At 43.3% G+C, this 15,786-nt stretch overlaps 1 protein-coding gene across 1 annotated transcript in view; it reads right to left on the bottom strand.

Moving 5' to 3' along the window:
* GRIN2A (glutamate ionotropic receptor NMDA type subunit 2A) overlaps nt 1–15,786 on the bottom strand; it is a 609,475-nt gene that overhangs the window by 499,601 nt on the left and 94,088 nt on the right. The window lies entirely within an intron of this gene.

Below are 15,786 nucleotides of genomic sequence, written 5' to 3'. Positions count from 1 at the left end.
CTTAACGTTGTAATAAATCATGTCAGAAAAAACCAGGAACATAGGGCTAGCAGTCGTAGCCCAATAATCACCTACTGCCGCGTCCACCCCTACTCTGCCTTTAAAAACTCTGACTGTAATCTGGTTCAGGGTCCAAGTCCCTATTCTGCTGTGTCGGGTATACTTGGGCCCAAGCTTAAACTTGTCGAATAAACCCTCGTGGGATTGCATTGGTCTTGGCCGCTTGGTGGTCTCTCAGACACGAAAACTTGGGCACAACAAATACATTCCTGTAAAGTTTTTCTAAAAATACATAAATATGTAGAATTACAAGATAGAATGTCTTTTCTCCCCCCCAACCCCCCATCTGCACCCCTCATCCCCACTTCTGCTTCTCCCTTCAGAAGAGACTCGGGGGGCCTTTTTTATGCATAGCAAGAAACAAAGGTCAAAGTGGTCTGACAGGTTGGGTAGAATCCTCTGGCTTCCTGGATCTTTTGCACCTCAAAGCTGGTCTTTGCCCTCAAATCAAAGCCTTCAGGGCACAGAAGACTGTGTCTGGTGTGAGGATTTTTATTTATTTATAAGGAACTTGACCTGAAAGGCAGACCTGGCCAGACACAAACCTCCACTCTTTGACCAATGATTCACTGTCTGTGGCGGTAGGATGGGGTGGGCAGCGGGGGCAGGGGGTCTGGTCAGGATTCTGGGCTTGTTCAGAGGAACTGTGATGAATTTAAAGACACTAAGGATGACTCTTTTCTTCCCCTTCTTTATTTTCTAACCTTTTCTCTCCCTTCTTTCTGGAGACCTAACTGGCCAAACTCACACGTTGCAGAGATTTCAATGACCACCTTCGTGCTATGACCCCAAACCTTTGCCCTGTGATCTGACCGAACAGCCAAGAGTGATCGTGATGTGTTTTACCAAGAGTGGCGCCACCGTCTACCCTACCGTCCAAACAGAAGCCGGAGCATCACTCCCATCTCCCTCTTCCATGTCCCCCAATCAGAGCAGCTATCAAGCCCACAGGCTTCTTCCTCCCTGACAGCTCTCACATCCAGAGCTCCCCATCCAGCGGGCCTGCACACTGGTATCCCCTGACCTGGGTGAGGGTTACTGATGGGGCAGCTGGAGGGGAGGGGCAGAGTCCTAGGGCCGGTGGGGAAGGTGGCATCCATCTTGCTAGTTCAGATGGAAGAATGAACACTAAAGGTTGATGTGGGAAACAAAGGCAGAAGAAAAACGATTAAATTTCCTTACTACCTACAGCCCATTGACAAGTCCCTGAAACAGGCAGAGTGACATTCCTCTAGGGACTCAACTGCTTCAATGTTAATACATTGCTAAGGCAAAAGGCAACCTTGGGCCAACCTCCAGGATCCTGTAAGTCTACTTGAACATATAAAAATTCCTTTTGAAGCTTCCTTTATCTCTAAACTCCCAAGATACATGTTGGTAATCATCGCCCAAGCACAAGACCCACCAGTATACACCTGAAGGATCTCATGACTCAGGTTTTATTAGACGGTGATAAACGACCTTTTCCCAACAATAGTTAGCCTCCTCAAGGTCCTCAGAAACCTTGCTTCCAGAATTCCTTAGCAACTTAGGTTCTCCCCACCCTCTCCTAACTTGCAAGTATATACTGGGCCACTCCTCATGACCCCAGGACAGCTCTTTCTGCCCACAGTCTGGTCCCTGTGCTTTCATAAAACCACCTTTTTGCACCAAAGACGTCTCAAGAATTCTTTCTTGGCCATCAGCTCAGAACCCTCAGGTCTTTCCTACATGAAGCTCACATCATAACCCAGGCCCAGCCAGACCTGCCAAGGAACACAGAGGCCTAGGCTCAAAGAGGGGGTTTCTTGCTTATCATTCAAAGGAACACGTGGGAGGCATGAAACCTCACTAGCTTTCAAGTGGTCAGCACCATCCTGAAGATATGATCACCAGATGCACCTAATGAAATCTCAAACATATGGAACAAACATATTTTTCAGATTCCAAGTCTCTCGAGATGAAACAGAGCTCCTGATCAGAGGTGAAGCTGTGCTAGAAGTTACTGAGGAACAGCTGAGAACATGACCTTCTAGGTCTCCAAATAATGGCGTCCACCTTCTCAGGAGATCCCTGCCCCAAGTCTTGCCTTTAAAAGCCCTCACTTGCGGGGCAGCTGGCTGGCTCAGTCAGTAGAGCGTGTGACTCTTGATCTTGGGGGTTGTACATAGGAGACCCATGCTAGGTGGAGAGATTATTTAAAAATGAAATCTTTTTAAAAATTAATTAATTAATTAATTAATTAAAACCCCTCACTTGCAAGTCATCAGGAAGTTTGGGACTTCTGAGCATTAGCTCCTGCTTCTCCTGGGCGATACCATGCCAGTAAAGAGCCCACCCTTCTTGGCTGCAAAAGCTCGATGTCTGTTCTTTATTGGCTTCCTGTGCATTGAGGGAAGGAACCTTCCTTCGCTTTCATTACAGTGACCTCAGTCTGTGAGCTGTGCCCCCCAAGTACCCCAAACATATAGGATAGATATTATCATTTTTCTATGTGCTCTACCACTTAAAAAGATGTGTCTAGGGGTGCCTGGGTGGCTCAGTGGGTTAAGCCGCTGCCTTCGGCTCAGGTCATGATCTCGGGGTCCTGGGATCGAGTCCCACATCGGGCTCTCTGCTCAGCAGGGAGCCTGCTTCCTCCTTTCTCTCTCTCTGCCTGCCTCTCTGCTTACTTGTGATCTCTCTCTGTCAAATAAATAAATAAAATCTTTAAAAAAAAAAAAGATGTGTCTAAGGGGCGCCTGGGTGGCTCAGTGGGTTAAAGCCTCGCCTTCAGCTCAGGTCATGATCCTGGGGTTCTGGGATTGAGCCCCGCATCGGCTCTCTGCTCAGTGGGGAGTCTGCTTCCCCCTCTCTCTCTGACTGCCTCTCTGCCTACTTGTGATCTCTGTCAAATAAACAAATAAAATCTGTAAAAAAAAAAAAAAAGTGTCCTCTCTTCTCTCCACAGTTACTGTGACTTTGGTCCCCACCATGTGACATCTCTACTTCAGGATGGCTGGCAACCCATGCTCTCCAACAGAGCCAGCGTCCTTCCCCTGACCCTGATGGCCACAGGATTAAACTTCAAAGTCACAGGCCACTAAATCAGGTTACCCACTAACCTTTCCTGCTCACCCCCTTTCTCTCCCTACACACTATTTCCGTGCTTTCTAGGCGGGCCAAACTATAGGCCCATCAATCATCCCCTAAGTGCAATATCGAAATTAAAATCCAAAATAGTCGTAAGCACTAAAAATTTTCTTTTCTTTCACAGCAAATTCATTTGGTAGCAAAGCCTGACTTGAGGCTATTTATGGTCTTAATTGTCGTATAGAGTGTGAATATTTATACATTTTTCTATGGGTAAGTTAGCATTTTGCATTACTCATGTTAAAATGAACATCACAGGCTCAAAATGGAGACATTTATGCTAAGGCTCATAATCAAAGTGGGGCTTAATAACTAAACAAATGACATTTTCACCTCCCCTAGAAATGTAGTCATGACCAGTCAGTAAGAAATTTCCTGGTCATAAATAATAAGGTAAATTTTTAAAATTTAAAAAATAAAAAAGGAAGAAAGAGAGAAACAATAAAGTACTCTGTCACACAGGCATTCCCTATTCCCCAAAGAAAGCTGAGGCAATCAACCTACTAAGACCTTTTGTCCCTAAAGAAAGGTGACCTCCCTTGAAATAATCTTTTTTTCCTATTTATGACTTCTCTATCCTGCCTTTTATTTTTTATTGTTATTTTTTAATTAATATTTTATTTATTTATTTGACAGAGAGAGACACAGCGAGAGAGCAAACACAAGCAGGGAGCCTGATGCGGGGCTCAATCCCAGGACCCTGGGATCATGACCTGAGTGGAAGGCAGACACTTAACGACTGAGCCACCCAGGTGCCCCTATCCTGCCTTTTAAAACCCTTCCCTTTCTGTGATCCTTTGGAGCTCTCTTCTACTTTCGAGATGGGATACTGCTTGATTCAGGAGTTGTTTAATAAAGCCAATTAGATCCCTAAAATTTCAGTTGATTTTTTAAAAAATATACTTTAAAAATAAAGTATTTTTTATAAAAATATAAAAATACATATTTTTATATTATTTATAACTTATAAAAATATAAGTATTTAAAAATACTGTGGATGTTATGAAAATATGGTATAAGCACCATATCAAAAATTCCGAATCCTAAAGTCAGAAATCCTGAATTCTGAAATACAGCTCACCCTAAGGGTTTTGGGTGTGTGTGGGCCTGTACCAGCTATTAGAACTTATGGGGGCCCAGAATCCCCTTTTTATCTGGTTAACTGATCAACAGTTACTGCTGCAGAACAAACCACCCTAAAGCTTAGGGCGCTGAAACAATCATTTCTTCAGCTCACACATTTGCAGTTGGGTCGGGATTCAGCAGAAGCTTGCCTCTGCTCCAGACAGCATCAGCTCGGGCAGCAGGTACAGGTTCCAGAAGACCCATTTCCAGGATGGCAACTGGGGCTGGCTGCCGGCTGGGAACTCGGCTGAGGCTGAGGGGTGGAGGGACCCTCAGCACCCTTCCACGGGAGTCTCTCCACCTAGCCTTCTCCACGGACCGCACTGCGCAGGCTTCCTCACAGCATGGCAGTTGAGTTTTAAGAGAGAGTGTGTGAGGGACAGGAAGTAGAAGCTACGCACTTTTGAAGCTGCGCCCAGAAACTGGTACAGCATCCCTCCAGCTTATTCTGGCGGTCAGGGCGTACGCGGTACGTGCTGGCTGGCAGGCTTCTGCAAGCATACCCCGAGCGCCCCTGTTGATCACGGTTTTGAGAATGTATGGGTCTCATCCTTCCTCTGTATTCCCATCAAGCAGGATATGTAGAAAAATGTGTTTTTCCTTGTTCAAGGTCAAGGACTCTAGGGGTAGCCAACCTGGACCATCTTTGCACCAAAGAGTGCCCGCATGGCAGGTCTTGATCTCCTTGGAGGGCTGGCCATGCAAGGAAGGAGAGGCTACAGGTAATTGCTGACTATAAAAGCTTGCTGCGTGCAGATCCCCGCTGCGGAAACTGGATCCAGCCTACTGCTTCCAGACCCCCGTGTCCATAAGCTCCCCCAATAAACCTCTGTCTCGGTCACCATCTCCAGGCCATTTCTTTGGTCTTGCTGAGTCTTTGACCACCCATGGTTTGGTGTCTGTGGGGGGTGGGGCTGCTCACTAGTCACAGGTCTTCAGGGGAGGAGTGTCCCAGAATTTTGAAGCCTTGCTTGAAATGGCCACACTAACCCCCTCATTCTTCAATGAGCGGCTCCAACATCATTGTGTCTGAGACAATGCTGGCACTCTGGAAACAGAACAGAGCACCCCTCCTTTCTATTTGCCTACAGTGTTCAGAGAATTTCCTTTTTCACATCAACTTTAATGAGGTATAATTTACATACAAGAAAATTTCCCTATTGTAAGTCTAGAGTTTGATGGGTTTTTTTTTTTTTTTTTTTTTTTTTTAAACTTTTTTTTTTTTAAGATTTTATTTATTTATTTGACAGAGAGAGATCACAAGTAGACAGAGAGGCAGGCAGAGAGAGAGAGGGAAGCAGGCTCCCTGCTGAGCAGAGAGCCCGATGCGGGCCTCGATCCCAGGATCCTGGGATCATGACCTGAGCCGAAGGCAGCGGCCTAACCCACTGAGCCACCCAGGCGCCCTGATGGGTTTTGACAAATTGTATACACCTGCATAATCACTACCACAATCAAGATACAGAATATTTCCATTACCTTGAAAAGTCCCCTCGAGCCCTACAGATTTCTTAAAGAGCTCTGTTGAGACTCTCCTTCCTGTCTGTTTGCTAGTTTGTTTGTTTCTGGTTAGGAAAGGAAGAAGTGAGTGTTAAAGAAAAACTGATTAGAAATTACACTTCTGAATCATGCAAGTAGATATAACCATGTGCTTGTCAGCTACAGCTAACCACAAGAGTTTGGTGGTTCTGAGCGTTGCTATACTTTGCCTCAATAAGGGAGTCGGGTAAAGCAAGCAATGATAAACGAGGCCCTCCTCTGTGGGCACAGTGCAAGTCAGAACTAATCTCTGCTTATGGTACTCCGATGGCGTCCTATTGCCTTTAAAATGAAATCTAATCACCTTGCCCCAGATCATACCGCTGGGATCTGGCCTGTAGGACTCACGATGCTGTGGTCACAAGACCTTGTTCCCCGTCCTCTAAATGCAGACTGGTAGCTGCAAGGAAAGGACTTTTGGGCAGCCCCCCAGACCTGGAGTTGCGGGGTCGTGAGTGCAAACTGGGGGCAGCCCACAGTTTTAGGAACACAAAGGGCAGAAACCTGCCTGAACCTGGAAGTGAGGCTAGGAATGCTGCTGTGGGGTGCACAACCCAGAACGCTCCAGTTCTTAGCAGCACAGACAAAAATGGAGTTAGTGTGGCTTGGAGGGCTCTCTGGAGAACAGACTGTGATCTGTCCGTTGTGAGACAGAAGACTGGGTACGGTCACTTCTGCTCTGACTCTTCAAACAGACTGTTATGCCCCAATAATGGGTCTGTGATTAAAGGAGCGAGACTGATACAAAGCGAAGGTCAAGCAAAGCTTTATTTCGCACCAAGCATCAAGAATCTAACCGAAAGTTTTGGACCGCGCCTCTTACGAGAGAGGGCGACCCTTCTCTGTTTCACAGATTAGCTTTTTTTTTTTTTTTTTTAAGATTTTATTTATTTATTTGACAGAGAGAAATCACAAGTAGACGGAGAGGCAGGCAGAGAGAGAGAGAGGGAAGCAGGCTCCCTGCCGAGCAGAGAGCCCGATGCGGGACTCGATCCCAGGACCCTGAGATCATGACCTGAGCCGAAGGCAGCGGCTTAACCCACTGAGCCACTCAGGAGCCCCACAGATTAGCTTTTAAGGACAAAGGCCATGCGGTAGGGCCTGGCCACACACAAGTGGCCAATGAGATTGTAACACACACAGGAAACTCCAGTGATGCTAGGTGACCCAATTGAGTTACAATTTACCCTAGTAGACATTTGAACCAGCCTATTACACCTTGATTGGCACCCAAAAGGCTCCCAAAGGGCAGGGGCCCATACTCCTTGGTAACCAGGGAGACAGTATGCATCCCCCCCCACTGATCTGATGTCTCCATCTGGCCTGGCCCACCTTTGTACCTGGGCTTTGTTACCTGAAGCTGGTTTCCGGGACTTATCTCCAAGTAAATCCCCTTGGGGAAAGGGAGCAGGGACAGTTTCTTAATAGGTCCTTACACAGACAGGAAAGCTGCCAGGGAAAGGCCCAAGACAACAAAAGCCCCCTAAAACCAGTTTTCACTGAGCCCACCCCCCGCCACAGGGGGCAGGGCAACTATGCCCAAAAAGGGCTGCCTGAGTAACAGCACGACAGGCCCCTCCCCAGAAGACAGGCTGGAAAAACAAGAGGTCGACAATCCTAAGGTCCCTATAAAGCAGATGCATCTTGCTTCGGTTGTGGTCAATAATCTGGACTCTGTACATTCCTTCAACTACCTCTCAACAGGATGACTAAGAGGAGGAACCCCCAACTCAAGAGAAATTCATAGGCTGACCTCTGCCATAGAACTAATGGATATGGATACAAGTAAGACGTTGGAAATAAACTTCAGGGTAACAGTTATACAAATAGCTAGGATGGAGAACACCATTAATGGCAACATAGATTCTCTAAGGGCAGGACTGAGAGTTGATCTGGCAGAACATAAAAATGCTACCAATGAGACCCAATCTAATCTAGATACTCTAATAGCTAGGGTAAATGACGCACAAGAACAAATTAGTGATCTAGAAGACAAACTGATAGAAAAGAAGGAACAGAAGGAGGCCTAGAACAAATGGCTTAAAATCCATGAAAACAGAATTAGAGAAATAAATGACACCATGAAATGTTCCAATGTCAGAATTATTGGGACCCCTGGAAGGGGTGGGAAGAGAGAGAGGACTAGAAGATATATTTGAACAAATAGTAGCTGAGAATTTCCCTAATCTGGGGAATGAAACAAGCATTTGTGTCCCAAAGGCAGAGGGGACCCATCCCAAGATCAAGGAGAACAGACTGATGCCCAGGCATGTAATAGTAAAACCTGCAAATCTTTAAATTCAAGAAAACCATTTTGGGGCACCTGGGTGGCTCAGTGGGTTAAAGCCTCTGCCTTCGGCTCGGGTCATGATCCCAGGGTCCTGGGATTGAGCCCCACACTGGGCTCTCTGCTCAGCAGGGAGCCTGCTTCCTCTTCTCTCTCTGCCTGCCTCTCTGCCTATTGTGATCTCTCTCTGTCAAATAAATAAATAAAATCTAAAAAAACAACAAAAATAAAAACAAAAACAAAACAAGAAAACCATCTTAAGGGCAGTTAGGGGAAAGAGATTCCTTATGTACAGACGGAGGAACATCAGAATAATGTCAGACTTGTCCGCAGAGATCTGGCAAGCTAGAAGGGGCTGGCAAGATATATTCATGGTACTAAATGATAAGAACATGCAGCCAAAAATACTTTACCTGGCAAGGTTGTCACTTAGAATAGATGGAGAGATAAAGAGCTTCCAAGACCTGCAAAAACTGAAAAAATATGTGACCACTAAGCTGGCCCTGCAAGAAATATTAAGGCAGATTCTTAAAAAGGAGAAAGACCCCAAGACTGATACAGAACAGAAATTTACAGAGACAATTTATAGAAACCAGGACTTCACAGGCAACATGATGACAATAAAATAATATCTTTCTATAATCACTCTCATCATGAACAGCCTAAATGCTCCCATAAAATAGCACAGGGTTGCAGATCAGATAAAAAGGACCCATCCATATGCTGCCTACAAGACACTCATTTTGAAGCTAAAGATACATCCAGACTGAAAGTGAGGGGATGGAGAACAATTTTTCATGCCAACCGACCTCAAAAGAAAGCTGGGGCAGCAAGTCTCATATCAGACAAATTATATTTTAAGCCAAAGACTGTAGTTAGAGATACAGAAGGACACTATATCATTCTTAAAGGGTCTATGCAACAAGAAGATCTAACAATTGTAAATACCTATGCCCCCAACATGGGAGCAGCCAACCACATAAGCCAACTGTTAACCAAAATAAAGAGACATATTGATAATAACATGTTAATAGTAGAGGACCTCAACACTCTACTCTCAGCAATAGACAGATCATCTAAGCAGAAAATCAACAAACAAAGTTTTGAACAACACACTGAACCAGATGAACATCAGATATATACAGAACATTCCACCCTAAAACAACAGAATACTCATTCTTCTCGAGTGTACATGGAACCTTCTCCAGAATGAGACCACCTACTGGGTCACAAATCAGGTCTCAACCAATACCAAAAGACTGAGATTATTCCTTACATTTCTCAGACCACAGTGCTTTGAAACTGGAACTCAATCACAAGAAAAAGTCTGGAAGAAATTCAAACACTTGGAAGCTAAGGATATCCTGCTCAAGAATGTTTGGGTCGGGGCGCCTGGGTGGCTCAGTGGGTTAAAGCCTCTGCCTTCGGCTTGGGTCACTTCTCATGATCACAAGTAGGCAGAGAGGCAGGCAGAGAAAGGAAGGGAAGCAGGCTCCCTGCTGAGCAGAGAGCCCGATGCGGGGCTCGATCCCAGGACCCTGGGACCATGACCCGAGCCAAAGGCAGAGGCTTTAACCCACTGAGCCACCCAGGCGCTCCAATAAATAAAGTCTTAAAAAAAAAAAAAAAAAAAAAAGAGAATGTTTGGGTCAACCAGGAAATCACAGAAAAACTTAAACAATTCATGGAAACCAAGGAGAACGAAAACACTTTGGTCCAAAACCTATGGGATATGGCAAAGGTGCTCCTAAGAGGGAAATGCATAGCTATCCAAGCCTCACTCAAAAAAATAGAAAATTCCCAAATACACAAACTGTCTTTACACTTTAAAGAACTGAAGAATCAACAAGTTAAGCCTAATCCATGCACAAGGAGGGAAATAATTAAGATTAGAATAGAGATCAATGAATTAGAAACCAGAAATACAGCAGAAAACACCAACAAAGCTGGTTCTTTGAAAGAATTAATAATATTGATAAACCACTGGCCAGACTTACCCAAAAGGAAAGAGAAAGGACCCAAATTAATAAAATTATGAATGAAAGGGGAGAAATCATGACCAACACCAAAGAAATAGAAACAATCATCAGAAATTATTATCAACAGTTATATGCCAATGAGTTAAGCAACCTAGAAGAAATGGATCCATTGCTGGAAACCTACAAACTACCAAGACTGAAACGGGAAGAAATTTATAACCTGAATAGACCAATAACTAGAACGAGACTGAAGGAGAGATCCAAAACTTCCCAAAAAACAAGAGTCCAGGACCTGATGGATTCCCTAGGGAATGTTACTAAACATTCACAGAAGAAATAAGACCTATTCTCCTGACACTGTTTCAATAAAAAGAAACAGAAAGAAAACTTCCAGATTCTTTCTGTGAGACCAGAATTACATCCCAATCCCCAAACCAGGCAAAGACCCATCAAAAAGGAGAATTTCAGACCAATATCCCTGATGAATATGAATGCCAAAATACTCAACAAGATCCTACCCAATAGGGTCCAACAGTACATTAAAAGAACTATCCATCACGAGCAGGTGGGATTTATCCCTGGGATGCAAGGGTGGTTCAACATTCGCAAATCAATCAATGTGATAGAATACCTTAATAAGAGAGAGAAGAACCACATGGTCCTCTTGATTGATGCGGAAAAAGCATCTGATAGACATCTGATACAGCATCCTTTCCTGATTAAAACTCTTCACAGTATAGGGATAGGGGAACATTCCTCAACTTCACAAAATCTATCTATGAAAAACCCACAGCAAATACCATCTCAATGGGGAAAAGCTGAGAGCATTTCTCTTAAGATCAGGAACATGACAAAGATGCCCACTCTCACCACTACTGTTCAACGTAGTACTAGAAGTCCTAGCAACAGCAAACAGACAACAAAAATAAATAAAAGTATTCAAGTTGGTAAAGAATAAATCAAACTCTCTCTCTTCACAGATGACATGATACTTTATGTAGCAAACCCAAAAGACTCCACCCCCAAATTACAAGAACTCATAAAGCAATTCAGTAATGTGGCAGGATACAAAATCAATGCACAGAAATCATTGCTTTGTTATACACTAACAATGTAACTGTAGAAAGAGAAAATAAGGAATAGATTCCAGTTATAATAGCACCAAAAACCATAAGATACCTTGGAATAAACTTAACCAAAGAGGTAAAAGATCTATACTCTAGAAACTATAGAACACCCATGAAAGAAATAGAAGAAGACATAAAAAGATGGAAAAACATTCCATGCTCATGGATTGGAAGAATAAACATTGTTAAAATGTCTCTGCTGCCCAGACCAATCTCTATTTTCAACACCATCCCAATCAAAATACCAACAACATTTTTCAAAGTGCTGGAACACACAATCCTAAAATTTGTATGAACCAGAAAAGACCGCGAATGGCCAAGGAAATTTTGAAAAAGAAAAGCAAAGCTGAGGCCATCACATTGCCTGATTTCAAGCTATATTGCAAAGCTGTGATCACCAAGAGAGCATGGTACTGGCACAAAAACAGACACATAGACCAGTGGAACAGAGTGGAGAGCCCAGATACGGACCTGCAGCTCAACGATCAACTAATCTTTGACAAATCAGGATAAAATATCTAATGGAAAAAATAAAACTCTTTAATAAGTGGTGCTGGGAAAATTGAACAGCTATATACAGAAGAATGAAACTGGACCATTCCCTTACACCCCACACAAAGATAAACTCTAAATAGATGAAAGACCTCAATGTGAGACAGGAATCCATCAAAATCCTAAAGGAGAACATAGGTGGTAACCACTTCGACATCGGCCACAGCCAATAAAGACATGTCTTTATTCAAGACCTGGCTCCAAAGGCAATGGAAACAAAAGCGAAAATGAGCTTTGGGATTTCATCAAGATAAAAAGCTTCTGCACAGCAAAGGAAACAGTCAATGAAACAAAGAGGCAACCCACGGAATGGGAGAAGATATTTGCAAATGACACGACAGACAAAGGGCTGATATCCAAAATCTATAAAGAACTCCTCAAACTCAACACCCAAAAAACAGATAATCATGTCAAAAAATGGGCAGAAGACATGAACAGACACTTCTCCAAAGAAAGCCAATAGACACATTAAAAAATGTTCATCATCAACAGCCATCAGGGAGATTCAAATCAAAACCACATTGAGGGGACGCCTGGGTGGCTCAGTTGGTTGGACGACTGCCTTCGGCTCAGGTCATGATCCTGGAGTCCCAGGATCGAGTCCCGCATCGGGCTCCCAGCTCCATGGGGAGTCTGCTTCTCTCTCTGACCTTCTCCTCGTTCATGCTCTCTCTCACTGTCTCTCTCTCAAGTAAATAAATAAAATCTTTAAAAAAAAAAAAAACCACATTGAGATACCACCTTACACCAGTCAGAATGGCAAAAACTGACAAGGCAAGAAATGACAAATGATGGAGAGGATGTGGAGAAAAGGGAACCCTCTTACACTGTTGGTGGGAATGCAAGTTGGTACAGCTACTTTGGAAAGCAATGCAGAGGTTCCTCAAAGAATTAAAAATAGAGCTACCCTATGACCCTGCAATTGTACTACTGCATATTTACCCCAAAGATAGAGATGTAGTGAAAAGAAGGGCCATACGTACCCAAATGTTCATAGCAGCAATGTCCACAATAGCCAAACTGTGGAAAGAGCAAGATATCCTTCAACAAATGAATGGGAAAGAAGATGTATATATAAATATACAGTGGAATATTACTCAGCTATCGGAAAGAATGAATACCCAACATGGATAGGACTGGAGGGAATTTTGCTAAGTGAAATATGTCAAGCAGATAAAGTCAATTATCATATGGTTTCACTTATTTGTGGAACATAAGAAATAGTATGGATGGACAACTTTAGAAGAAGGAAGGGGAAAATGAAAGGGGATGGGAAACAGATAGGGAGATGAACCATGAGAGACCATGGACTCCAAGAAACAAATGGAGGATTGTACGGGGGTGGAGGGATGGGTTTGCCTGGTGATGGGTATTAAGGCGGGCACGTATTGAATGGAGCGCTGGGTGTTACACACAAACAATGAGTGACAGAACACTACATCAAAAACTAATGATGTACAGTATGGTGACTAACATAACATAATTTAAAAAAATAAAAGCATCTGATTCTTGGTTTCGACCCAGGTCATGATCTTAGAGTCCTGAGATCAACCCCGAGATTGGGCTCCACAGCCCTCCCTGAGAGTATGCTTGAGATTCTCTCTCTCCCTTTCCATCTGCCCTTCCCCACACTGGCTCGCACTCTCTTGCTATTTCTAAAATAAGTAAATAAATTAAAATAAAATAAGAAGAAGAGAGAACGCAGAGAGACACATGACAGAGGCCATATGACAATGCAGGCAGAGATCCAAGTGCTACAGCTATAGCTAAGAACTCCAATGACTGCCGGCAACCATCAGTAGCTAGGAAAGGAGCGGACCTCAGTTCCTCCAGAAGACACCAACACAACCAACACTTTGGTTTTGGAACTCTGGCCTCCAGAACTGTGAGAGAACAAATTTGCTGGTTAGCCACCCCATTTGCGGTACTTGGTTATGGCAGCTCTGGGAAACTGATCGACCAGCCAAGGCCAGCATGAGCAAGTAAGTGATTAGTCTTTGTTGTTGATCACTGAGATGTTGGTATCTTATTATAAGTTGTTAAAAAGTTCATGTATACATTAGAGGAAACTGAAAAACCCAGGAAAGAAAGAACACAAACCCCACCAACAATCATAAGCACTTGAGACTCTGATGTGTCCTGCTAGGTCCTATGTGTATATACACAGAACTAAGAAAATGATTCTTTGTGGTTAGGATTATACAGTATGTGTCTGCATTTTCACATATCATGATCATGAATAGTTACCAATACCAAGTCAAAAAGCCATGAGGGGGTGCCTGGGTGGCTCAGTTGGTTAAGTGACTGCCTTTGGCTTGGGTCATGATACTGGAGTCCCACTGTGTTGATGGGAATGCGGACTGGGGCAGCCACTGTGGAAAACAGTATGGAGATTCCTCAAGAAGTTAAAAATAGAGCTACCCTGTGACTCAGCAATCACACTTCTGGGTATTTAGCCCAAGAATACAAAAACAGTCATTCAAAGGGATACACACACCCTGATGTTTATTGCAGCATTATTTATGATTGCCGACATACGGAAGCAGCCCAAGTGTCCACTGACTGAGGAATGGATAAAAAAGATGTGGTATGAATACACAATGGAATATTAGTCAGCCATTAAAAAGAATGAGATCTAACCATTTGCAACAACATGGTTGGAACTAGAACACATAATGCTAAGTCAAATAAGACAGCCAGAAAAACACAAATGTATGATTTAACTCATATGTGGGATTGAAGAAACAAATGAGCAAAGGGGAAAAAGGGAGAGAGACAAAACAAGAAACAGACTCTTAACTATAGAGAACAAACTGATGGTCTTCGCGGGGTGGGGTGTGTGGGGTGGGGAATGAATAAAATAGGTGATGGAGATTAAGGAGGGCAATTTTCATGAAGCGTGCTCAGTAATGTATGGGATGATGGAATCACTAAATTGCATCCTTGAAACTAATTTAACACGGCATGTTAACTAACTGGAATGAAAACAAAAACTTAAAAAATGGCAACAAGCCTTTAGATAAGTGTATTAACAGAATTACAATGAAAATACCGCATTCCCAATGCTCAGTATTGAGATGTAAAGCAATAGAGTACAATGATGTTAAGAGAATTATCAGATATTTTATTAAAATACTATCAAGAAAGTACATTTCCTTTGAATTATTTAACAATATATTCCTGCTGTATAGCTGAAGGAATTATACACATGCACTAATCGTTAGGATCCAAGTGTAAACATGATGAACACACATGCCTACATTTCTCCCTGCCACTGACCTAATGCACAAGTCCCAGCATTCCCGGCCTAGAGGGGGCTCCACAATTCCATGTCCAAGATGGTTCTGTTCCAGTAGTTATTTTTAGAAGATATATACAAATTGGTTAATTCACTAGTCCTACTTTTTCTCATACATTGTCACCTTGCGACATCCAAAAAGCTGCAAAGTTGCGAAATAAAGACTGAACTTTGTCCCCAGTAGCCGCAGGCACTTTATAAAGGACACACATACAGTACGACAGACCTAATCCAAAACTGTCCTCCAGATGCAGAGACAGTAGCAAAGCACCCCTCTCAGCATCCCTCTCCCACCACTGCAATGACTCAAGGACAGAAACTCATCTAGTGCCCAAAGGGTGGGTTAACCCAAAATCCAACTCATAACTCCACTTTTGTCACACACTTTAACACCTAGAAAGACTAGATGTTATAAATTGGAACGTGTTGATCCTTTACGTATATGATGTACACAGCAAATTAAAACAATGCACGGAACAAGAGGATGATGGTTACTCCCGTCTAACTATAAGCAGACTGACATCGAGCTCTTGGCACTTTCCTCTCTTCCCTCTTCCCTGGACTGGCACGAACACAATGTGTCCTGCTCAGAGAGGTAGTCTGACCGTTCCATTTCCAAAATATACCATTTCGTGTGAATTTTAACAAAAGGATATTTATAAAATGTGTTATTTCACTACCTCTGCTTTGAACACACTTTATGTATTT

Source organism: Mustela erminea, chromosome 20 (assembly GCF_009829155.1).
Source record: "Mustela erminea isolate mMusErm1 chromosome 20, mMusErm1.Pri, whole genome shotgun sequence".
NCBI classification, from domain to species: Eukaryota; Metazoa; Chordata; class Mammalia; order Carnivora; family Mustelidae; genus Mustela; species Mustela erminea.
The sequence above is the reverse complement of the archived record's forward strand: the minus strand, read 5'-3'. Positions and strand labels throughout refer to the sequence as shown.